The sequence below is a fragment of the Phalangium opilio genome, unplaced genomic scaffold, assembly GCF_054372755.1.
Source record: "Phalangium opilio isolate 3A_F unplaced genomic scaffold, DU_Popi_V2 ptg000079l_1, whole genome shotgun sequence".
Lineage (NCBI taxonomy): Eukaryota > Metazoa > Arthropoda > Arachnida > Opiliones > Phalangiidae > Phalangium > Phalangium opilio.
The window spans coordinates 188,380-214,269 of NW_028324187.1; the positions used below are offsets into that span (position 1 = coordinate 188,380).

General features: G+C 36.5%; 1 long non-coding RNA gene across 7 annotated transcripts; it reads left to right on the forward strand.

Moving 5' to 3' along the window:
• On the forward strand, nt 1-25,734 carry LOC149653990 (uncharacterized). 7 transcript variants are annotated; one of them, XR_016370456.1, is made up of 4 exons: nt 16,823-17,117; nt 22,105-22,181; nt 23,804-23,869; nt 25,088-25,734. It is a non-coding gene; the product is annotated as an uncharacterized LOC149653990 (long non-coding RNA). The 7 variants fall into 7 exon arrangements; XR_016370457.1 differs by lacking the exons at nt 16,823-17,117; nt 23,804-23,869 and adding an exon at nt 1-185; XR_016370460.1 differs by lacking the exon at nt 16,823-17,117 and adding an exon at nt 18-185 and having other exon boundaries at nt 23,804-25,734.
• The last annotated feature ends 156 nt before the right edge of the window (nt 25,735-25,890 follow it).

The window sequence follows — 25,890 nt, forward strand, 5'->3', positions numbered from 1 at the left end:
CGTCGAAGCCTCGGTCACCGCTAGATGGCAGAGTGGTACGTTGAAGTGGTCTACCGTCTACTAGTCTTTTATGAACGGAATTTTCACACGCTGCGTTGTTAACGGTTTAATGGCATAATTTTATCTAAATATTACGTTAATTATCATGGATAAATGGATAATATTCAACTTGCCGCATCACTAGGGTAAGTGTTAAGATATTGATGATGTTAAATTGGGGATTTTTTAAAGTGTAATGAATGATATAATAATTGGACATTGAATGATGCGTGGTAAGCCTTGGTGAGTCGGTCTTGTCATCGTTGAAACGTTGCCTACGTTAATCAAGGCCTGTGCACGGTAGTTTCGAAGGGGGGACTTTTAAAGGGAGGGTGAAGTAGAAAATCAAATGATTTTTTATCGATTCTTCTACTTATTATAAGACCAGTCTGCATAGTGAAACATTCAGGAAATACTTCAGAATGACTTTAAAATTCAAATTAGGTTCAGATTTTAAGGGTAATTTGAAATAAGCCCTTCCGACCAATCGCGCAATGCCCTACCTTTTATTAACAAAATTCTCGTGGCACGTTCCGTGTCGAATGAAATTTATCACGAGATTTGATAAAGTTTGTGCGCGACGTGATAATCGTGGCCCGAGACATGGAGCGTGCCACGAGAATTTTGTTAACAAGAAGGCAGGGCGTTACGCGATTGGTCGGAGGTCCTTATTAAAAATTATCCTTAAAATCTGAACCTAATTTGAATTTTAAAATCATTCGGAGGTATTTCCTGGATGTTTCACTACGCAGACTGGTCTAATAATTAGTAGAAGAATCGATAAAAAAAATCACTTGATTTTCTACTTCACCCTCCCTTTAAGAAACGAGACCTCTTATTTTCTCCCTATTTTACCGCGAGATTTCATTGATAGCTGGACCAAAACGCGCGCGAAAATGAGTATTTAAAATTCCAAGCGCGAGAAAATGAGCATTTCAAATTATTTAGGTCCAGCTAATAGCGCCTCAGGTGAGAGAATTTGGCAGCTTAAATTGCCAAAATAAAAATCGGCGCCGCGCACAGGCCTTGATTAACGTAGGCAACGGTTGAAATGACCGCACATTGAACGGTTGAATTTTTGGTCCTTTTCCTTTAAATGTAGATCATCGTTGTTCAATCTACTAATTTGCATAATTATCTTTGGGATAAGTTTAGCTTCTTGTGTTAAGGTTTCATCAACAGTATTAATTATTTTGAGTTTAGTGACTTTAATTGTTGTAAGATACTCCATCATACTCGTGAGACTTCAGCTTCACGTTTTATCAGGTTTTAGGCTATAAAGTGTGCAAGTCATGGCAATAATAACAAAGATAAGGCAAACAATTAATCTTGAACCAATCCTTAATGATAAACGACACTTGAAACTCAAAAGAAGCTAAATCGGAGTAAATCCCAATACCTTGGAAAGGCTTTAGTTAATTCCAGTATTAACCGGATTCGGCCCTTCATAAATTAGAAATGTCTAATTTTACGAGTTGAGCCTCCTGATACTGATAATTACAAATTACCCCCTTGCGAGAAATAGATTAACAAATTTCGAAATCATCTAGTCTGGGGGAAACCTAACTTTAGTGGCATTGTCAGCACAGCTGTAATATATCGTAATCTCCTTTACATCACCACTATTACACTAGAACTAGTAATAATAAAAAGAAAAAAAAATTAGCCTTGCAGCTGACAGAACAATTTCCACAGATTTTGAGGTCTTCGGGATCCATTGTCCCTGATTTCTCTTACAGTCATTTAGCTTAGCTCCATTTAATATTTATTCAGGAAGGAGGTTATTAAACCCAAAGTTAATAGCCCTCTTCACCTTGCCAATTTGATCATCGGTATTAATTTTTATTAAAAGTAAAGAAATTAGAGAGAAGAATTCTCTTTTTCACCTCTTTGGGGGAATTTTCTCTTGCGCGTGGAAGGCCATTACTGAAAGGTTATTAATTAAGATATGTCATAAAACTGACAAAATGTATTGGTGAAACAGATCAAATCATTAAATGAACAATTTTTTTCGAATAAATTTAATATTAACCCTTTTGACACCCAGTCCAAGATAGTTTTACTTTAAAGATAGAAGCAAGAAGTGATATCTAGTTTATTAGGGAGAAGGTATAAGATGCCTAAGTATTCGCGCGCCATAGTCCCAGTCCCCATTTCAAAATACAAGGGAGACGTAAAAGGAGGCCGGCTATTTCGCCTCTACTCAGTCGGAAAATACAGAGTAATTTTTTTGTCATTCGCGTCGCGCTGACGCGAGTTTATCAAGAACCAAAGAGATTTAGAGGGGCGGAGCTACGTTTGGACTGGAGATAAAGCAGGAAATGTGGCGAATTTATACCTTCTCCCTAGTAAACTAGATATCGCTTCTTGATAGAAACAAAAATTACGGATCTGATTTCAATATTAGTACATTAACATTCTATTCGTGATAACTGTTCCACATTCCAAGGCGAAAAGCCAATGGTATTTAAAAATAAAAAAAAAATGTAATCACTTCGGGCAGTGAACTTCTGAATTTTTGAAAGGGGATGGTAACATGACATATTCATATTACTCACGTAATGATTCAGACGAAAAACCGGTAGTCCTACCTTTGATTAAATTATCGACCTCGCTCTCTCGAAATGGAATTTTTATCTTCCCGCTGGCAGCTAAATATGTCAATTATTTGCGGGTACAAACAACCTTTAAACGGGACAGTAAACTGAATCTCCCCATCTCCCCCCCCCACTTTGCTTTCTCCGTCTCTTTTAAGAGCGTGAAAATTAAGATTAAATTACATTTGCCAAAGATATAGGCCCTACACCCTTTTAGATCGAATCAGGTTATGTTCCGAGATGGTAGTTGGTACTAGAGGCAAAATTCCATAGTTTAGATTCGTAGAGAGATGTACCGCTGGTAACATCGACTTCAGTCCCGAGTTGCGTTGATAACTGTTACTGAACTCATTGTCAATATGTTTTTGACAGTTTAAGAAGCGTGGGCTTGTTTATTATTAGTTTGAAGGCTTGTTATTTGACGTTAAAACATTTTAAAATGAGGATATTTAAATTTATTCTAATTATTTAAGTGAAATAACATTAGGGGTTGTTTTGATGGTAATTAATTCAAGGTATTAACGCTTCTTGTAAGGTTAAGTCACGTGTGGGAAGTTTTTTTAGAAATGCGATACAAACACTTCAAAATATGGAAACAGATATGTTATTCTTAAGTTTTTCTTTTGTCCTTCGTGATAAGACAATGTAAATGCGGTACTAGATAAAAGAAATTATTTTCTATAAATGACAACCATGAAACATCACAAAAGTACGGTATTCCAGACAATGAGTTGGCCGGAAAAAAACAAAATAATTAAGATCTACACAAAACATTGACGGAAATAGTCAGACAAGGTTTTATAAAAACAATACGTACAATCTTGAAACGTGTGTGTGGGTACGCGACTTGTTACAGAAGCAAGAAGTGATATCTAGTTTACTAGGGAGAAGGTATAAATTCGCCATATTTCTAGCTTTATCTCCAGTCCAAACGTATAGTAGGTCCGGATTTAATCCCCGCCTCTAAATTACAACCAGCATCTCATTGGTTCTTGAAAACTCACGGCAGCCCGACGCGAATGACGAAAATTACGTATTTTCCGACTGAGGAGAGGCGAAATAGCCCGGCCTCCTTTTACGCCCCCCCCCCATTGTATTTTGAAAGGGGGACTGGAATTATGCCGCGCGAATACTTAGGCATCTTATACCTTCTCCCTAATAAACTAGATATCGCTTCTTGACACAAGATTTCCTCCGTGAAAATTGTTCCACGCTCGATTTACAGGGAATTACATCCTACGCTATAGTTACCGCTAGTACAACAAGCGTGACGTCATTCTATTGTAAACGTAAAACCTACTTTTTGGGGCACATTTACTGTTCGGTTGGGGGGAGGGTTTTTTTTTAAGGACCACGGTTTATGTGGTGTCGCGTGAGTCATCGCTCCTGGGGTGGATGGGTGTACTGACCGGCGGGAACTAACCCACTTCTAGTTGGGTAAATATTCAAAGCATGAGCTGTCCAAATGCCAAATTACGCGTGATACATACCTAGAGTTAGTTACATAAAGGCCACCCACTGCTACAGAAAAATTAGTTTAACTTAGTCGGGGTTTTTAGGTGTGTTTAAAAATGAAATTTTAACTTTGGAAAGTTAAATATTATTGGGGGTTTTTTTTTGCGATTGAAATGTCGCAAAACCTTGAATGGCGGATGGAACTCTTCGCCCACGTAATTGCCTGGCGAAAAAGTCAACCCTAACTTGGGAATTCCCGTGGTATTTTTAGATTTATTTTATATTAAAAGTCCAGGAACCTGAAGTGTTTGATATAATGTCTTATTTTCGACGGTATCTGTTTACTTGGCTCTAAACTAATCAGAACTTGAGTTAATAAATTACTTTAAGATAATGCACCTTATTTAACATCAAAGTTGGAGTGTTATAACTCTGGCACTGGGAAAACCCTTTAGTGTACGATACCTTATACTTAGGATTACAACAATCAGCGATTGATAATCGCATTACTAATTACATCTCCACTTTGGGGTGTTATAACTCTTGTTCTATAAGAGAAACACAATTGAGAATATGATAGGTTGACTTCTTCCTAAATTATGTTAGAAAATAATAACAATTAAACAAATAAATATGTAGGTCTAGATAAATCCATTCCTGTATCGGTTATTTTTGTTTCGATCGTTGACGGTATAGCCCTGCCCTAAAATTTAATATATTGGTAATCAACTCGACTCAACAGCGAGCACCCTTATGTCGCTATCGTTCTTGAGAAACGTTGTTTACTAGAGATTGTCAAATTCTCTCGGGGAATGAAGAAACCTTACGCAATCGTCTTCTTGAGCCTAAGGACTGTGTTTTGGGACAATAAACTACAGCTACTGTGTTTTTTCCTCGTCTTACATCAGGGCCAAGGCGACAAAACAATTTACGAAATAATTTATTGTATTGGGAACGTAATATTATATTATGAAGATTCCCAATGTGTTGATTGACAGAAGTGGATTAACGTGAAGTTATAAGGGTCCATCTGTTTATCCATAAGTTTATAAGATATGTTCCTACCATAAGTTTGTCACTGGTTACAAACTGGAGCTTGTCGTGAAGTGACGTAGGTCATAGATTCGAGGTAAAGCGACGCCTGTCAAAGGCTTAATACAGACTAAATACGAAGATGGACTGCAAAACTAACCTATTGTAGTAAATTAATTCTCGCTTGTCGTTCTCGAACTAGCTCGAGCTGCAAGTCTCTAGCATTATGCTTACCCTCTCCAATGAGAGGATGAGGAAATAGGTTTTATTTTATATTTTCCCAACTAATCCGCAATAGAATTAACACTTCCTCGTTTAAATTTTATAAGTTCCCTTTTCCAAAATCAAATTTGCCTCACAAATTAGTATCAAATAAAAACCAGTATATTTTGTTTTAAAATAGAACTTTCTTTTTAATAATTATTCTAGGAGAGCGGTAGCTCTCTTAGATAAGACCTCATACTGACTTTAATGTATAAGGATGGTTTTTTGATTGGATATAACTTTTTTTGTATTGTATTAACTGCTTTAAAACAATTCCACGGAACTACAATTCGGGCCCTCAATATGTGGTTTAAATTTCAAGAAGATCCACTCATTAGTTTATTTTATAAAAAATAAAGTTGCTAAGGGTGGTTTTCATTTCCATAAAATTAATCAGCCCTTTTGGTGAAAAAGTTAAATTTTCCCATAGAAATAACATGGAGTTTTTTTCAAATTTGGCCATTTTGTGGCCACCCTTTTGAAATGAAATATTCGTTTGTTACGTTTGGGAACGGTTTTATATCAAAATTTAAACCTTTTTCTAGGACCATTTTTAAGGTTTTTGAGAAAAATTAATTTTAAGTATGTTTAATTTTAAATTTTAAAAACTACCCCAATCTGCGATATTTTAGCATTTATACACTGTTTTATTAGGAAATATCAGCGAGACCAATGTTGGCCTTTTTTAACGTATAGTTGCCTCATAATAATCCCATTGTTCCTTCTTAATGCCTTTTGGTTGGAATGGCCTATCGATAGTGAGATAAGACGGCTTTAATTTAATATTGCTGCAGTGACGTTGACGCGGCCGCTACAGCGACGCCATCAAAACACACGGGTCTAAATTGTCGCGGATATAGTCAAATTCAAACTAGCTTAATGGACATTTTAACTTTTCCCTGCTAATTATTCTGGATTACCAATAAAAGATAATTAAACTAGACTCCCAATTAAAGATAAATAAACTAGATTACGAATTTAAGTAATTAAAGTAGTTTACCAATTAAACGTTCTTCAAATAAATTATCAATTAGAGTTAATTAAACTAGACTACCAATTAGAGGTTATTAAACTAGATTACGAATTAAGGGTTACTAATTAAATTACCAATTAAGGGTTACTAATTAAATTACCAATTAAGGGTTACTAATTAAATTACCAATTAAGGGTAATTAATCTAGATTATCAATTAAGAATAATTAATCTAGATTACCAATTAAGGGTAATTAATCTAGATTACCAATTAAGGGTAATTATTCTAGATTTCCAATTAAGGGTAATTAATCTAGATTACCAATTAAGGGTAATTAATCTAGATTACCAATTAAGGGTAATTAATCTAGATTACCAATTAAGGGTAATTAATCTAGATTACCAATTAAGGGTAATTAATCTAGATTACCAATTAAGGGTAATTAATCTAGATTACCAATTAAGGGTAATTAATCTAGATTACCAATTAAGGGTAATTAATCTAGATTACCAATTAAGGGTAATTAATCTAGATTACCAATTAAGGGTAATTAAACTAGATTACCGACGGCTGGTAATTAAGCTAGATTACCGACAACTGGTAATTAAGCTAGATTACCGACGGCTGGTAATTAAGCTAGATTACCGACGGCTGGTAATTAAGCTAGATTACCGACGACTGGTAATTAAGCTAGATTACCGACGACTGGTAATTAAGCTACATTACCGACGACTGGTAATTAAGCTACATTACCGACGACTGGTAATTAAGCTACATTACCGACGACTGTTAATTAAGCTAGATTACCGACGACTGGTAATTAGGCTAGATTACCGACGACTGGTAATTAGGCTAGATTACCGACGATTGGTAATTAAGCTAGATTACCGACGATTGGTATTTAAGCTAGATTACCGACGACCGGTAATTAAGCTAGATTACCGACGACCGGTAATTAAGCTAGATTACCGACGACCGGTAATTAAGCTAGATTACCGACGACCGGTAATTAAGCTAGATTACCGACGACCGGTAATTAAGCTAGATTACCGACGACCGGTAATTAAGCTAGATTACCGACGACCGGTAATTAAGCTAGATTAACGACGATTGGTAATTAAGCTAGATTACCGACGACCGGTAATTAAGCTACATTACCGACGATTGGTAATTAAGCTAGATTACCGACGACCGGTAATTAAGCTAGATTACCGACGATTGGTAATTAAGCTAGATTACCGACGACCGGTAATTAAGCTAGATTACCGACGACCGGTAATTAAGCTAGATTAACGACGACCGGTAATTAAGCTAGATTACCGACGATTGGTAATTAAGCTAGATTACCGACGACCGGTAATTAAGCTAGATTACCGACGACCGGTAATTAAGCTAGATTACCGACGACCGGTAATTAAGCTAGATTAACGACGATTGGTAATTAAGCTAGATTACCGACGACCGGTAATTAAGCTACATTACCGACGATTGGTAATTAAGCTAGATTACCGACGACCGGTAATTAAGCTAGATTACCGACGATTGGTAATTAAGCTAGATTACCGACGACCGGTAATTAAGCTAGATTACCGACGACCGGTAATTAAGCTAGATTAACGACGACCGGTAATTAAGCTAGATTACCGACGATTGGTAATTAAGCTAGATTAGCGACGATTGGTAATTAAGCTAGATTACCGACGACCGGTAATTAAGCTAGATTACCGACGACCGGTAATTAAGCTAGATTACCGACGACCGGTAATTAAGCTAGATTACCGACGACCGGTAATTAAGCTAGATTACCGACGACCGGTAATTAAGCTAGATTACCGACGACCGGTAATTAAGCTAGATTACCGACGACCGGTAATTAAGCTAGATTACCGACGACCGGTAATTAAGCTAGATTACCGACGACCGGTAATTAAGCTAGATTACCGACGACCGGTAATTAAGCTAGATTACCGACGACCGGTAATTAAGCTAGATTACCGACGACCGGTAATTAAGCTAGATTACCGACGACCGGTAATTAAGCTAGATTACCGACGACCGGTAATTAAGCTAGATTACCGACGACCGGCAATTAAGCTAGATTACCGACGACCGGTAATTAAGCTAGATTACCGACGACCGGTAATTAAGCTACATTACCGACGACTGGTAATTAAGCTACATTACCGACGACTGGTAATTAAGCTACATTACCGACGACTGGTAATTAAGCTACATTACCGACGATTGGTAATTAAGCTACATTACCGACGACCGGTAATTAAGCTAGATTACCGACGATTGGTAATTAAGCTAGATTACCGACGACCGGTAATTAAGCTAGATTACCGACGACCGGTAATTAAGCTAGATTACCGACGACCGGTAATTAAGCTAGATTACCGACGACTGGTAATTAAGCTAGATTACCGACGACCGGTAATTAAGCTAGATTACCGACGACCGGTAATTAAGCTAGATTACCGACGACCGGTAATTAAGCTAGATTACCGACGACCGGTAATTAAGCTAGATTACCGACGACCGGTAATTAAGCTAGATTACCGACGACCGGTAATTAAGCTAGATTACCGACGACCGGTAATTAAGCTAGATTACCGACGACCGGTAATTAAGCTAGATTACCGACGACCGGTAATTAAGCTAGATTACCGACGACCGGTAATTAAGCTAGATTACCGACGACCGGTAATTAAGCTAGATTACCGACGACCGGTAATTAAGCTAGATTACTGACGACCGGTAATTAAGCTAGATTACCGACGACCGGTAATTAAGCTAGATTACCGACGACCGGTAATTAAGCTAGATTACCGACGACCGGTAATTAAGCTAGATTACCGACGACCGGTAATTAAGCTAGATTACCGACGACCGGTAATTAAGCTAGATTACCGACGACCGGTAATTAAGCTAGATTACCGACGACCGGTAATTAAGCTAGATTACCGACGACCGGTAATTAAGCTAGATTACCAACGACCGGTAATTAAGCTACATTACCGACGACTGGTAGTTAAGCTACATTACCGACGACTGGTAATTAAGCTACATTACCGACGACTGGTAATTAAGCTACATTACCGACGATTGGTAATTAAGCTACATTACCGACGATTGGTAATTAAGCTAGATTACCGACGACCGGTAATTAAGCTAGATTACCGACGATTGGTAATTAAGCTAGATTACCGACGACCGGTAATTAAGCTAGATTACCGACGACCGGTAATTAAGCTAGATTACCGACCACCGGTAATTAAGCTAGATTACCGACCACCGGTAATTAAGCTAGATTACCGACCACCGGTAATTAAGCTAGATTACCGACCACCGGTAATTAAGCTAGATTACCGACCACCGGTAATTAAGCTAGATTACCGACGTCCGGTAATTAAGCTAGATTACCGACGACTGGTAATTAAGCTAGATTACCGACGACTGGTAATTAAGCTAGATTACCGACGACTGGTAATTTAGTCGCATTACCGACGACTAGTAATTTAGCCGTATTACCGACGGCTGGTATTTAAGCTAGATTACCGATGGACGCGCAACGCCCTAGGACTTTTTCTCCCATATCTTCTAAAGAATTTTAATTAATATGAAGACTGAAGTGACAGATATTAATAAAAACTGTCATTGTAGACAAAGACTGGAAAGTGTAAAAGATAAGGTTTGAAAATGAACTGCCTGAAGTAACAGATATTAAAATTTTCACTTTTGAAGACATCATTATAAAACATCAATTATTTTAAAAAATTCTTATCTTACTTTTTTTCACCAAAATTTCATTTTCCCAAAATATTTTTCAGCAATATTTACCAAGTATTTTGTCCTCAATAGTAGTTGTCACCTAGAAGGGTTTAAGGGATACTAGCTTGGTACTGGTTTTACTTACAACTAACATTTGATTCTAGGAGATTCAAATGCTTGGATATCTGAAAAGATTTCTCTTGAAGAGTTTAAATTTTTATATTTTAAAATTGAAAATATTGCGAAGCGGAAAATAATATAGGCCTTTTCTTTGTGATTTAGTTATTAGTGTCGAAAAGATCTGTAGATTGATCGTGATCTTTGAGAGCAACACAGCACGATAATATTTAATACTTTGAAAGCTTTACAATTTAAGAATACGTTTTGTAAAGTTTTAATACGGTTTATATTTTGTAAGCTCTCAACGATTTTCTCACGTTATAGGGTCAATTTTCTACCTAATTTTAAATTTTTGATAAAAATAAAATGTAAAGCCGTAGTATTTTTAAAATAACGCGCATGTTCCTTTTTAAAATACTTTCCCGAAGTAATTTTGGTGAAAAAAAGTAAGATAAGAATTTTTTAAAATAATTGATGTTTTATAATGATGTCTTCAAAAGTGAAAATTTTAATATCTGTTACTTCAGGCAGTTCATTTTCAAACCTTATCTTTTACACTTTCCAGTCTTTGTCTACAATGACAGTTTTTATTAATAATAATATAGATTTGTTCCTTGATTATAATACACAAAAGATATTAATTAAATAATTTACACAGTTAAGGGTAATATAATGAACACAACGAAATGAAAAGAAAAAAATTAGTTTAACAATTAATTTATAAATGAATGGGGGCTGCCTTTATACAGCAAAATTTATAATATTATAATTCAACTGACAATGAATGAATGAATGACACACGGTGATAACGAATTTCACGAAGAGAGAAAAAATATATATACATTGGTATTTTAAATATTAATTCAGATCTTTGGCACAAATGTTACGTTTTATGACTAAATTAAAAATGTACCGTGGTCGTGGATTAATCACAGTTTTATGGAATCACTTTGGCACATACCGTTTAGTGTTTTTTTTAATCCATTAACTTAATTAGATGCACTGTTCCTCTTCTTCGTCCAAAACCGGAAGTAGCCTTCCAATTGTAGACGATTTTATGTGTTTTTTAGGCGAAATTCGTCCACTGCTTGCCAGTACGGCTTCACTGACGGCGTCAGCTGTTAGGGCGGATAACCATTGTTCTTTTAAATCAATGTCTTTCTTGGGGACTTCGAAGGAAAGGGTCAGGGCCGTGCCTCTCGGGGAAAGCCTTATTCTGTCTAGCTGACCGGGTTGAACGCACTTTTCCACGCGACATGCCCTTAAGTTGACAGTCGCTAAGGGTTTGCAGGCTGACACCATGGCCCTTAATGGGTATAGGACGGCGAAATGTTCGATTGAAGTGCGGTAAATTCGAACAAACACTCTTTGATGTTTTACGGACGTTTTTGAATTGGAATTATCGTCAGATTCGCGGTATAAATCCAACATTCCCGCCATTATCACGGACCTATCAAATTCATTCATGTTGTTATATCGGTGTAGAAAACCTGGTACTTCTTGACGTAAACGTTGTTCTGGGGCCATTGGCATTTCCGTACTATTTAGATATTTCGTTTTATTCCGTCGAGACTGTACAGAGTCCAGACTGAGGAACGAGCGTGAAATTGATCGACTATTTCGGTTTCAGCGTCGAGTATTATACTCTGCGATATCTGCCTGGTAAAGTAAAACTGGGAGAGTAAAGTGAAAATTCAGAGGGAAACGAACTTGGTTTTATAAGTTGGAAACCGCATGCTAGATTGCCGACTGCCGGCGCGGCGCTCATCGACCAATAGGGAAGTTTTATGGATGTGACGTAAAGAAACTCCCACGTGATTGTCTAGGAGAAATCCCTCTCTTCACGTGGAGATGTAGTGCGCGAGGAGAGATCTTCCTTCTCCTTTGGGGTTTTTTATGGGGCTGTATAAAGAATATGGGCTGAGGACTGCTGATTATGAGAAGTCATAGATTGGTTATGAGATGACATGGTTGAGGATGTACTTATGTTTATAGGCCTAAATTAACTGAAATACTTGGACTGAGATCTCTACCATTCTTGGGGGTTTTTATGGGGCTGTGTATAGAATATGTCAGATCTCAGCTGAGGTGGAGTGTTTAGGTCTAAAGTGAAATCAAAGAGGACGCGGTCAACTCTGCACTATACTCATCAAAGAACCCATTAAAAATCTGCAATACTCATCAAAGGAACCCCTTAAAAATCTGCAACACTCATCAAAGGAACCCCTTAAAAATCTGCAACACTCATCAAAGGAACCCCTTAAAACCCTGCAACACTCATCAAAGGAACCCCTTAAAACCCTGCAACACTCATCAAAGGAACCCCTTAAAACCCTGCAACACTCATCAAAGGAACCCCTTAAAACCCTGCAACACTCATCAAAGGAACCCCTTAAAACCCTGCAACACTCATCAAAGGAACCCCTTAAAACCCTGCAACACTCATCAAAGAACCCCTTAAAACCCTGCAACACTCATCAAAAGAACCCCTTAAAACCCTGCAACACTCATCAAAGGAACCCCTTAAAACCCTGCAACACTCATCAAAGGAACCCCTTAAAACCCTGCAACACTCATCAAAGGAACCCCTTAAAACCCTGCACAATACTCATCAAGGAACCCCTTAAAACCCTGCAACACTCATCAAAGGAACCCGTTAAAACCCTGCAATACTCATCAAAGAATCCCTTAAAACGCTGCAATTCTCGAATAAAACCTTTCCATTGTTAAGGACAAAGCTTATCGACCCAATTATGAAAAATAATTTGGAGCATCGGGGAAGTTTTTAATTTTACAGGAAAGTATATGTGAAAGAATAAACGCTTCAAGGGCAATAGAAATCGAAAAAAAAATGGACCTTTCTTTTTTGTTACAAGAAAGTTTATCAAAGATTACTATACTAGCTTTTCCCTATTCTGTTATCGATTTTACACATTTCATTGACATAATTTTAAATCAATTAAAGAGAAAATGAACTGGCAGAATACAACAAAGTTAAATATTAATAAAAATAAAAAAGTTCAACTTTAAAATATATCATTCCATCATCCATTTATGTTGGCGGTCCATTAGTTGATAGAGGAAAATTAATGAAGTTTCTTTAATTATCTACGCTTTCTCGTTTACATACCGTATCAATCTGGCGAAATGTAATATATATCTCATTATCGGAACTGAAACTTAAAATTAAAGCTCTTCTTACGAGGAAAATATAGTGATAAGTTTAAGTTCATATCTTCAAGTGTAAACGTACATTAAATTTAACGCCTAGCTAGACTTTCGCCAGTTTTCAAATTATCCCTTATCGAAATTAGCTGATGAAATTAGCTTCGTAATTATATCACTAATTAAGATTGTGAAATATAAAAAAATAAAGGTTTTTTTTTCTTTTAGGTTCAAAGTTTTCCTCTTAAATTAGGTAACACCACAAGAACCCATTTAAAAACTGAGAAGATTCATATTTTCACTGAAATATTTATTTAATCTGTTCATTTGAATCAGTAGCTTCACTAAGTTCGCTACCATACTGCACCAAGAAGCGATATCTAGTTTACTAGGGAGAAGGTATAAATTCGCCACAATTCTAGCTTTATCTCCAGTCCAAACGTAGGTCCGGAGTTAATCCCCGCCTCTAAATTACAACCAGCATCATCTCATTGGTTCTTGAAAACTCTCGTCAGCGCGACGCGAATGACGAAAATTACAGTCATATTTTCCGACTGAGGAGAGGGTTCGAAATAGCCCGGCCTCCTTTTACTTCCCCCCCCCCCTTGGATTTTGAAAGGGGGACTGGGACTATGAAGCGCGAATACTTGGTCATCCCTTCTTCCTAATAATAAATTAGATATCGCTTCTTGCTGCACCGAAGTTAGTCATACGTTCTCCGATCTTTATATGGGTTCTTGGTAAAACAGGTAACAAGAACGCTTTTTCTGAACTTAAAAGAGTGCAAAAAATGTAATTGTAATTGTAGGTCAGAGAAAAATATCACGATGTAAAATTACAAATAAAAAAAATAATAATAACATTTAGTTGACACATTTTTTTTATGCGGGGGAGAGTTGCGTTATTTGTTTTACTTGTTGATTACCTATAACAATGGAAAATTTCTTTTCATGACATGGTTTTTTTTTATCACAGTGTTTTTTCGTTTATAAAGATTAGGTTAGGTATGACTATGGAGAGAGAATGAACTTAGTTCCAGCATAAGTTTATGAGATATGTTCCATAAGTATGGCACTTAATGCTATAGAGACTTACAGCTCGAGCTTGTTCGAGAACGACAAGCGAGAATTGAAGACTACACTCGGTTAATTTTGCTAAGCCTTTGACAGCATCTCACCGGGCGTCGCTTTACCTCGAATCTATGACCTTCACCTACGTCACTTCATGACAAGCTCCAGTTTGTAACCAGTGACAAACTTATGGAGCATATCTTATGAACTTATGGGGTTCGAGGTTTTAATTTAGAACTACCAGCTAACATTATCTATAAAATAGTTGTTTATGCTACGAAAAAAAAATGTCTGGCGACTGGAGATAAAATTAACTATACATAGAAACGTCTGAACTTTGTTACTTTGCCAATCAACAAGTTGCGGATCTCCCCCCCCCCCTCGTCTTTGGTTTTTCCCATCTTGAAGTCTACACTTCAGAGAAGCCATTTTCTAAAATCCAGGAACTAGCTCTAGCTCTGGTTTGTTTCAAGATTAGAAAACAAAACTAAACGGGTTAACAATTAGGCCTAGATGCAATTTTCTTATTTATTCATTCCGCTGATAATTTCTATAATTTCTAGAATTTGTTGGGTTGGGCGAGTTGGAGTTTATTGTAGGTGTAATCTAGTTCAATACGTCATAAACAATTTTCAAATTAGGAAGCAAATATCCTCTATATTGAACCCTTGGTAACTCAAAACGATATAGTACTAAAAACGGTCTTCTTGAATAAACAAATTGAAAACCTAAATAAATAAATAAATAAATATTGAGCTCTCTCAAAAGGTTCAAGGTAGAGCGTTAAAGGCCGACTTCCAGCGAAAAGAGTTCTAGCGAACTGAAAACCGAGCATCGAGACTAACAATGGAGCGACCGTGGCGATTTTCGAATCCCCGCTGGGGTAAAAGATGGAAGGGCTCTAGCTAACTGAAAGCCGTTGAATGTGGTTCTAGCGAACTGAAGATACACAATAGAGAATTTCCTTCAGGGGAAAGCAAAAATTCGAGAGGAAATAAATTTTAAAGGATTTCTATTGTTCATCTTCAGTTCGCTAGAACCACATTGCACGGCTTTCAGTTAGCGAGAACCTTTCCAACTTTTGACCCAGCGGGGCTTCGAAAATCGGAACGGTCGCTTCATTGTTAGTCTTGATGCTCGGTTTTCAGTTCGCTAGAACCCTTTTCGCTGGAAGTCGGCCTTTAAAATGCGAGGGGAAATTGAATTTCGGAAATTGCCGGTTTATTTTTAGGAAGTTTGGCTTTGATGATTTAGTTGTTATATCATTCCGTATTCGTATTACGGTATTTGAAGTCATCATAACTATACAGGGTGTTTCTGGCAAGTCTGCCATCCATAAATTAAGGAGGATGTTCTTTGGGTGCACAATTTTGTGTTGAAAATGTACTCAAAATCGCCTAAAGAACTTCACCCTTAATTTATGCCAGCTTTATCAGAAACACCCTGTACAACGTCGAATAGTTTTTAGACCCCTATAATTTTATGATAAAATGTTTTAATCTTCTCTACAAAAAGATAATTAAAAAAATAATAAAAGAAATAAGTTGTTGAGAGAAAAGTTTCCCTGGCACTTATAGCTTCTAAGAAAGATGTTAAAGGATTACACAACTATTGTACAAGATACTCGAGAGAGTGTCGTAAGTTCGTAACGCCAAAGAAATAAGAAATAATCATAAAAAAAGGAGATTTATAATGAGGTTTCGAAGAACATCTAAGCTTTAAGTGTGTGCCAAATTCTTTCTTGGTACCCAATATATTATACGAAATTGTTTATTTAGGTACAACCGCCTACATATTTCCTGTTAATTGATGACATCTTGAAAAATTAAGTCGGGACATTATTTTAAACCGAATATGTCAACTGTAGATTGATTTTGACATGTCTTAGAAACGCATTTTCTATTAACAACTATCGTGTAATGTTAATAGTCGACTAATATTTCAGGATTTTAAAACATAAATTAATTGAATTACGTTAAGTTAAATAATTTATGATTTTTATTTATTCAGTGCTCAAAGCAAGAAGTGATATCTATTTTACTAGGGAGAAGATATAAGATGCCTACTATAGCGTAGGATGTAATTCCCTGTAAATCGAGCGTGGAACAATTTTCACGGAGGAAATCTTCTGTCAAGAAGTGATATCTAGTTTATTAGGGAGAAGGTATAAGATGCCTAAGTATTCGCGCGCCATAGTCCCAGTCCCCCTTTCAAAATACAATGGGGGCGTAAAAGGAGGCCGGGCTATTTCGCCTCTTCTCAGTAGGAAAATACGTAATTTTCGTCATTCGCGTCGCACTGACGTGAGGTTTCAAGACCCAATGAGATGCTGGTTGTAATTTAGAGGCTGGGATTAACTCCGGACCTATGTTTGGACTGGAGATAAAGCTGGAAATGTGGCGAATTTATACCTTCTCTCTAGTAAACTAGATATCACTTCTTGCTCAAAGCTTATCGCGGAAATTTGGCTTCTTAAAAGGCTTGAGAATAATTTCAAATTTATTTGAAATTTTATTGCTATAGTATATAGTTTTCGATGACGGTATAATTTTTATTTAAAAGCTTATCGCCAAAACTACGTATTATCTACGTCTTCTACGACCATAGCAACATATGGAAATTCAGAGGGTGAGATATGTTGGGCTGTGTATTGCGTAATTTAAATATTTTAGCTCGGAAATTAATGATAGGCGCGAAAAAAAAGAGTACATCGGGACAGGGAAATTCCTAACAGGAAATAGTCACTTCAACTTACGTATTTGTTGTCCGGTTTTTTTAGTTTCCGTTTTATGAATGAAATATGGGTGTTTCTCCAACGTAAAGTAAATTATTTAATTTTTTTTTTGTGTTGTTTACGTATTTTGATCATCCTACGGAAATGTTATTAGTTTATTCGAAATTTCCTATTTTTAAACTAAGGTTATTTTTATTTTAATTTAGGCGGAAATTTAATATCGAGTTTCTTTCAAAATTTGCATGTTTTTTGAAATTCCACGTTGTATCTCATCTCCAAGTTTTAATTTCTCGCGCCAACTTTATCATCTGGGAATAATTTGGCGGGAAATATTGGTTTTTGGCGCCACCGAGCAGATAGGACTTTGCAGGGTTGGAAATAAGACAGGTTTTAAAAGTCCAAAACTAGTTTATTAATTGCTCGGACCAGTTATTTATTCCAAAACTTAGGGTCACTGGTCCCAAGGACCACTTAATTAATTATCGTTTTTGGAAAAAATAGACGGTGGGACCAGTTTATTAATTCGGGGTTCCTTATAAGAATTTTTCTAGCTCACACATTTTCTACCAATTCTACTCCTATGTGGTTAGTACTCCTTGGCTACAACTTCCCTACTAAAGCATAGTTCACTCGCACAACACGACGCAAGCTGCTCGCGCTATAGAAGCCCGTTCAAAGAATTCGATTTACATGTTTAAGCGCAACTTTTGAAGATTATTCAAAGGAACCCAAAATTAACATTAAGTTCTATGGGAGGAGGTAGCATTTTTGGCCAGATCCTTTGTCCTATACATCCGAATAACCTGAAATTTTAATGAGACGTGTGTTTTGGCGTGTTTTATTATACTAAAAAGGGTCCAAGCTTCTAGAGTGGATAGTTTTTAGCCACATCGATTGATGTACATCTAGCGATGGGGGGGGGGGTATTAGTTTGGCTTGTTCTGAAGATGTAGAAGAAGTATCGTTCGTCTTTTTAAAGGGAGAATGAAAAGAGGGATTGGTGATTTTCAATTAGTGGGGATTATGATTTGTCTATAACAGTGCAATGCGAATGTAAAACGCACATGTTAATGAACGCACTTAGAGTGAAAAGGGATAAATTGTGTTGAGGTGATATTTTTCATTAATTGGTGATTTTAAAGGATCATATGATCTATCTCTAACAGTACAATGCGGATGCACTGTGAAAATATTAATGAACAAACAGTAATATCTGTGGTCTTTTATGAACACGCAAGTTTATCATATTGCCTTACCTAAAACGAAAAATTTCATTCTCTCTTTAAAATTTCTCGTACTTTTCTAAGAATACGAACTTTCTATACAATAAAAAGTTCGGGGTTTACACCTATTTACACAATGAAAGAACTCAAGTTTCAAACGCTTCTGGGCATAAGTTCATGTTATAAATTTATAAGATGCGATATGTATGCGTCGGCATCAGTCTATGTTGTAAACTCATCGAGGGGGTAATCACTAAAACCATCAAATTTATAAGATTCGATAAGTATGCGGTGGCATAAGTTTATGTTGTAAAGTTAAATGAGCGTTATGCGTTTTATCATTTTAGCATTGCTAAAGGTAACTCATCGAAGGGATAATCACTATAACTATCTGTTCTTCGATTCGCCGAAATATTACAATTACAGCATAAGTAAATTTATAAGGGTAATAATTTTATCACTGTTTAGGGTAGGGCATCGAGGGGCTATTCACTCTGATTTTATGCACGGTAAATCATTTAAGTATTGTAAAAGATGGCGCTATTCACTCATTAGGGTAAGGTTTAGAGGGGTTAAACACTCATTAGAATATGGTATAGAGGTGCTTTTCACTCGTACGATGTGGCTACTATTACGAGCCCTTGGGTCGTCTACTCTTGTTCTTATAAAAATTATTTTCCAAAGTCAAAATGATGGCTTCAGTGCTAAGACTGAATATATCTTCGGATGATCGGATCTACTGGTCCCAATGTCCGAAAATTTTAATGAGAGGTGTGTTACAATCTATTCTATTATACTAAAAAGAATTCAAGGTTTTAGAATGAATAAATTTTTAATAAAAATTAATTTCTAATGTCAAAATTGTAAATTCAGTATTTAATCCACAATATCGTTGGATTAAATGGTCCAAATGTCCTGAAATTTGAATGATAGGTGTGCCACAATATATTCTATTCTATTAAAAAGATTCAAGCATTTAGAGTCGATAGATTTGTTTTTTAATAAAAGTTAATTTCCGATGACAAAATTGTAAATTCAGTATTCAATCCACAATATCTTTGGATCTAATGGTCCAAATGTTATGAAACTAATGAGAGGTGTGTTACAATATAGTGTATCAGAAGTATATAATACTTCTCTTCGAGAATTTTAAATTATACTTAGTCGTCAAGGAGGGCCAAGAAGAACAAGTTGGAAAACCAAAATATTACCTCTCGGAGTCAAGAGGAGGACTACTTATTAACCTAGATATAGAATTATTTCTCTTTATTTGAAGTTAAAATTTACGAATTATTAAAGCAGTATTCCAAGCATAGCGAATATACAGTAAAGCAGACGACATTTTACACCCAATAAAGATATGTCTTGGACACATGGAAATCAGTCAATGAGAAGAAAAAAACAGGATATGAAGTGTATAAATTTTGGAGAGATATAACCTTTATGTGTTTGAAAAGGCCCAATTGTCTACGCCTCAACTGTTAACCCTATATTCTCATAGCTACATTCACAAGTTCATAACTGGTTCGCAGCATAAACACTATTGTCTCGTTTCACCTCAACGATATTCCCAGTTTGCCAACATGAGTATTAACGTTAAATATCACCAAAGCTGACTTGTGGTTAGACGCACTGAAAGTCGATTCGCACCACAACAAGAATGAAAACTTCGAAGCTATAACCCGATTACGATTAGCCCTTTCACTGATCTAATTGCCACCGTGACGCTTTCTTCTATCATAACATCTAAACCTGATTATTTAAACGTGTATTTAACTTTCGGCTCACTCTGAGCCGTTAATGTCCCTTCATTTCAGACACGAAAATCAAAACCCATAGTTCACTTCACATCAGGTCTCAATTATTTACTGTTTGGTTCACTAAGCCTATTACGGACAATACTTGATCTACTTGAAAGAGTCTAGGCCTTAGCTTTCTTCTTGTAATAATTAAAGCAAGGATTATTCTATATACAGATGTAGTATAGCTTAAGTAATATATAAACAGCCATTTCAAATAACAATATTAAAAAATGTCCTTGGAATATCAAATTGAAACAGAGATTTAAAGCTGCAAAAGTACTAAATGCATCGTAATTACGAAAAATATTTCAACATATTCACTTTATATTATGGAAAAAGTGAATATCAAGGTTCTGTAGGATTAGCGTGAACCTTTGGAAGAAGACCCCGCCATTGGAAGGCTAGACGTTTCTCGTAACCCTAGCCGATCGCCGCGTACGTCTTAACCTTAATGAAGATGGAGTAGAAGCCAGTATGTACAGACTGGTGTCCATGTGGGAAGGACAAAGACCAGAAGATGGTGGTGATTAGAAGCCAGTGTTTACAGACTGGTGTCCATGTGGGATGGACAAAGACCAGAAGATGGTGGTGTGTAGAAGCCAGTGTGTACAGACTGGTGTCCATGTGGGATGGACAAAGACCAGAAGCTGGTGGTGTGTAGAAGCCAGTGTGTACAGACTGGTGTCCATGTGGGATGGGCAAAGAGCAGAGGATGGCGGACTATAGAAGCCAGTAGGTAAAGACGGGTGTTCATATGAGATGGACAAATGGCCAGAGGATAGTGGTGTTAGACAGGCAATGGATAATAGCCTTTGTAAGTGGAATACAATTTTCAAATTTCCGGGAACTGTAAATGCGGTCCGGAATTTGGGAAAACGTTTGCCCTTCCCACCTCAACCACACCTAGCTAATACGTAATTTTTTTACGTGACTTGTTATCAGTATCCAAGAGGGAAAGGGATAGGATATAAAAGCGGTACGAGCGTAATAGTAGCTAGGAGGATATAGGGGTAAGGGAGTCTTCGACTGCCCGATCTTAGAGCTCAGGTTTCGGCGTCTCCCATGGGAGATTCGTGCACCCGTACCTAGTTACCTTGGTTATGCGCATCACGTGACCACGCAAATCCAATTAAAAAAATAGCGGGTTTTTCATGCTAGCTTAGGAGTTTGAAGCAACGCCGCCTATATTACGTGTTGACTGCACTTGTAGTGATATTTTTTAATTTTATCGACCCTCCCACATTCTTTAATCCATCTTAAACACTTATCTAGTAGAGTTTTTGGTGTAGGGAAAGAGTAAAAAACCGTTACCTTTATCTAAGAACCATAATTTACTATTAATAAAAAATAAAATAACGATAAAAAACGGACCCCCTTCCACGGGACGGAGGGGGCGGGTCAGAGCGACAGAGCTAAAAAGGAATTACGTATTTATCGCCGTCCCCGTCAGCAACGTCATCAAAACGTACTTTAAGTGAGTCTATAAGATAATTTAAACTTTTAATTACGTGTTGGAGGGAGGGGCTAGGCTATGAGTTGGACTGAAGTAAATACTAACCGTTCTCCATTCCTGCTTCTAAAATTAAATCTATTCCTGGTATAGTAATTAAATTAGTAACTTGAAAAATATTCTAAACATAAGGAAAATATTACATTCACAATAGAGAATTACTAGATTAGAAAGTTGTATTCGCGCCTAATCTAGGTGTAGATTATTAATATGTGTATTGAGGAAGGTAAACTCTTTCAGTTCGTAAAAGGGTCCCAAAAATTAATTTAAAGAATCTATTTCTTTATTTAGTTTGTGAAAAGACGGGCGTAAGTGTTTAATTTCGATCCTTTACATGTTCTTTCAGTACACATCTAAAGAGATGGGGACCGCGGTTTGGACGTTTCTCTTCATCCCCCCATCCTCCTGCCGCCATCATAAAAGGTAAGACCATGGACTCGATTTACATATTCTCAACTCTGCATAAGCTTTCAGTAGTAATACTTCTCAAGTAAGAAAAAGTACGTTAAAGTATTTTTAGCCACATCGTATGACGTACATCTACGGTGAGGCTCTTAGTTTGACCTGCCCTGTTGTTGTTGTCCCCGTCGTCGTCGTCGTCGTGCCAGTATACCCACCTTTGGCTGTATAAAAGTTTTCGTTAGTCGTTGAAGGGAAAGTGAAAGGGAGAGAATTGTGGTGAGGTGATATTTTTCGTTCGTCTACTTATGAAGGGAATTATGATAGTAAGGTTAAGCTATATATGCTCTACCTTTAAAATTCGTCTCACCCGTCGTCGCCGTCCACAATACGATTTCACGCTTTCAATACCGCTCCCCTATTTCAACATTGAAAGAAATCGAGGAGAATTTATAATCTAGGCAAAGAAAATATATACTGATGTTATTTTTGGAATGGTCTTAAGGGACCGGGATATTACAATTATTGAGTGTTTTACCGAATTCTTTCTCTTTCAAACGCTTCTGTTAGAAATTTTTAAGATGCGATAAGTATGCGTAGGCATAAGTTTCTGTACGTCTATTAATTGAACGTTAAGTACGTAATCATTTTAGCACTGTTAAAGGTAACTCGATCATCGAGGGGATAATCACTAAAACTTTCTGTTATTCTATTAAGGGTTACTTGTGTGTAATCAGTTTAGCATTGTTAAAGCTAAAACCTCGTTTTTTATAATGGCCTTATGGGTAATCATTTTAGCAATGTTAAGGGTAGCGCATCACTCAAGTTTTCTCTTGGCGTCGAACTATTACAATTATAACATAAGTAAATTTATTGAAGTTAGGATTACTGGTAATAATTTTAGCACAGTTAAAAGTAGGGCATCGAGGGGCTATTCACGTAAATTTTATGTACGCCTGTTAAGTACGGTACGATGTGGCTACTATTATTGTTTAACTTTTATTTATTAGAAATTTTGTTAAATCAAATCTTTCGTGTTCAAGTATTATTATTTGCCGGTTGAAGCAAATTAATGAATATTTCTGTTTAGTTCTATCATGGAAGAACTAATTTATTTTAATATTTATCTATATGTATATAAATCAAAGTTCTGACTGACAAACTGACTGATAATCAACGCCCAGTCCAAACTGCTTGCCCTAGAAAGCTGAAAATTGCAGGAACGTTACTCATAAGTAGTAGGCGCGTACCAAGAAAGATTTTTCCAATCCGCCGCCATCTTAATAAATGGCGCCCCGAAATGTAAAAAATCTTCTCTATGCAACAAAGTCCGCGCGTTTCAACCGATTTCGCAAATATTTAGTACACTGGTTTCCTTTGACCTATAGACGGGCTGAATGGTCTTTTGGGTTCGATTTGATGCCATCTTTTTAAATGGCGGCCAGTAATTTAAAAAACCCTTCTTTATGGAATAATGTCCGCGTGAAAAGTAATAAAAATGTCCCGACGGGCTGACGGGCAACGCCGAGTGCCTTCGCTCCTAGGGTGCTACAAAAATATTAGTCATCAGTAAAATCTACCCATTCTTTATATCATTTTGATGGAAGTTCTTATTACATTTCTTATTATGTTTATTATAATTGCAGATGTTCGGTATTGATTCAAACGTTCCTGGCAATTCCGGCGTTACTCTATTCCTTGCCGCCATATTGGTATTTCTTTCTAAGCTATAAATGTTTATGTTTTGAGGCATACCAAGTACAATATACGAGGGGTACGACTATACCAAAAAAAGCGTACGGAATTTCGGGATTTCTTCTTGATTTCGCCTAAGATTTCGGAATTTCCTCTTTGATTTCGTAATTTATTGATTACTTCAAAGATTTCGCGAGAAGCGTACGGGATTTCGTGTAAATGTCGGACCCCTCGACAATGTATAATTTAATAGTGAGATTGAAGTAGTTTATAGTATCACCGAGGGGCTAAACACTCGCGCATTCTGGCCTTAGTGTAGAAAAGCGCTACTTGGGAGAGCTAATATATTTAAATCCCTCCACCGGACTGAAACAATGGTTGGGTAGTTATTTTTGTTTATTAATTGGTCTTAGTTCCGAGGTAATTATTTAGCAACTCTGGGTTATCTAAACAAATAATTTAATACGAAGTTATAACAAAACAACCCAGGGGCTAGGCTCGTAATAGTAGCCACATCGTACCGTACTTCGATGCGCATAACACGGTACCCGGGCCGTAAATACCCATTAAAAGAAGTGCAGAAAATCAGAGTGATACGCTAACAAAAAATTAGAACCCTTAATCCTTATTTCAATAAATTTACTTACGTTATAAGTGAATATCCGGGGCCACAAGCTAGTACTTTCTTTTAAAACTCTTCTCGATTTGTGGAGAAATAGACGTGTTTTGGGAACGTTCCCCTTTCGCTAGCTCGAGATAGAAGCTCTCCAGGATTACGGATTAACAAAGCTTGTTTTACAAATACGAAGGTGCATTTTTGTTACTATTAAGGGTTGGTCGCTTTAGAAATTGAAAGCTCAAGGTTGTTACTTCCGTTATTTTTGTATTCATGGTTGGGTGGGCTTTTATCTTTTTACTATTGTTCACTCGCACTTACATATTTCTTTTATACGCTTAATCTATACATGGTTAATAATATTTATGCAATTTTAGTTTTAACAATTAACTTATTCCATAAAAACGCGCAAATTACTTTCCTAATTTTTCAACACTCAGTGACTTTACGCACTTCCTATCTGGACGCAAAAGCGTAATGCTACGTTTTGCCACCAAATACCCTGGTTTTCCATCCTAACAACCTCGTTTTCCATCGTAGGATATTAGCGTGGAAAAGCGGTGGAAATTCTAAGCCGATTAAAATTTGTTAATAATAGAAATTTTCTTATTATTTTTAGTACTTGGACTCAACACTCGGAAATTACAAGTTTATAAAAATATTCTTATTATTTTCATTATTAATCTTTTTAATAAAATCTAATGTATCAATGAAATATATTTCAAAACAAAACTTACTAATTATAGTTATGGCTATGTTATAAAAACTTGATTTGTACCCTCTGGTTAAGTATAAGATCCACTAAATTAAAGTGCTTTCTCAATATAACAGAACAGGTGACTCGAATAATAAACAGAATAAGAATTTGTTCAAAAAGTTTGGCGTAATCGTTATTTATATGATAAAACTTAACGTTTTTGCACAGACCATAAAGTCGAAGAAAATCGATAGGTTGCTATTGGTTCAATTTCTGTAAACTAAAACTTTCTGTACCTATATTAAAGGGGCTAAACACTAATGACAATTTTCCTTCATATAGGATTTTCATTGATGCTACATTATGAGCCTATTCACGGCTTGTTCCCTGTGCCACGTTCGGGAAGGTACGTCGACACTATTGTGGAATGAAGGGAGCCTTCTCATATTACACGGCTCCAGCAAGTTTCAACGCAGCGTACTTTCTGTTTTTAAACATATACTTTTGTTTATACTTTATAAATGTACTATAGAATAAATAAAATGAAATAATTGTTCGTCGATTTAATGAATCTCATTTTTATTGCTTTTCTTTTCAATAAAGTTACAGGCATACATATGATCATTAATAAATAAATCACTTTTTAGCACTGTTAAAGGCAGTGCGTCGAGGGGCTATTCACTAATGAAAATTTTCTTTCATTGGTGATTTCTATTGATGCTTTT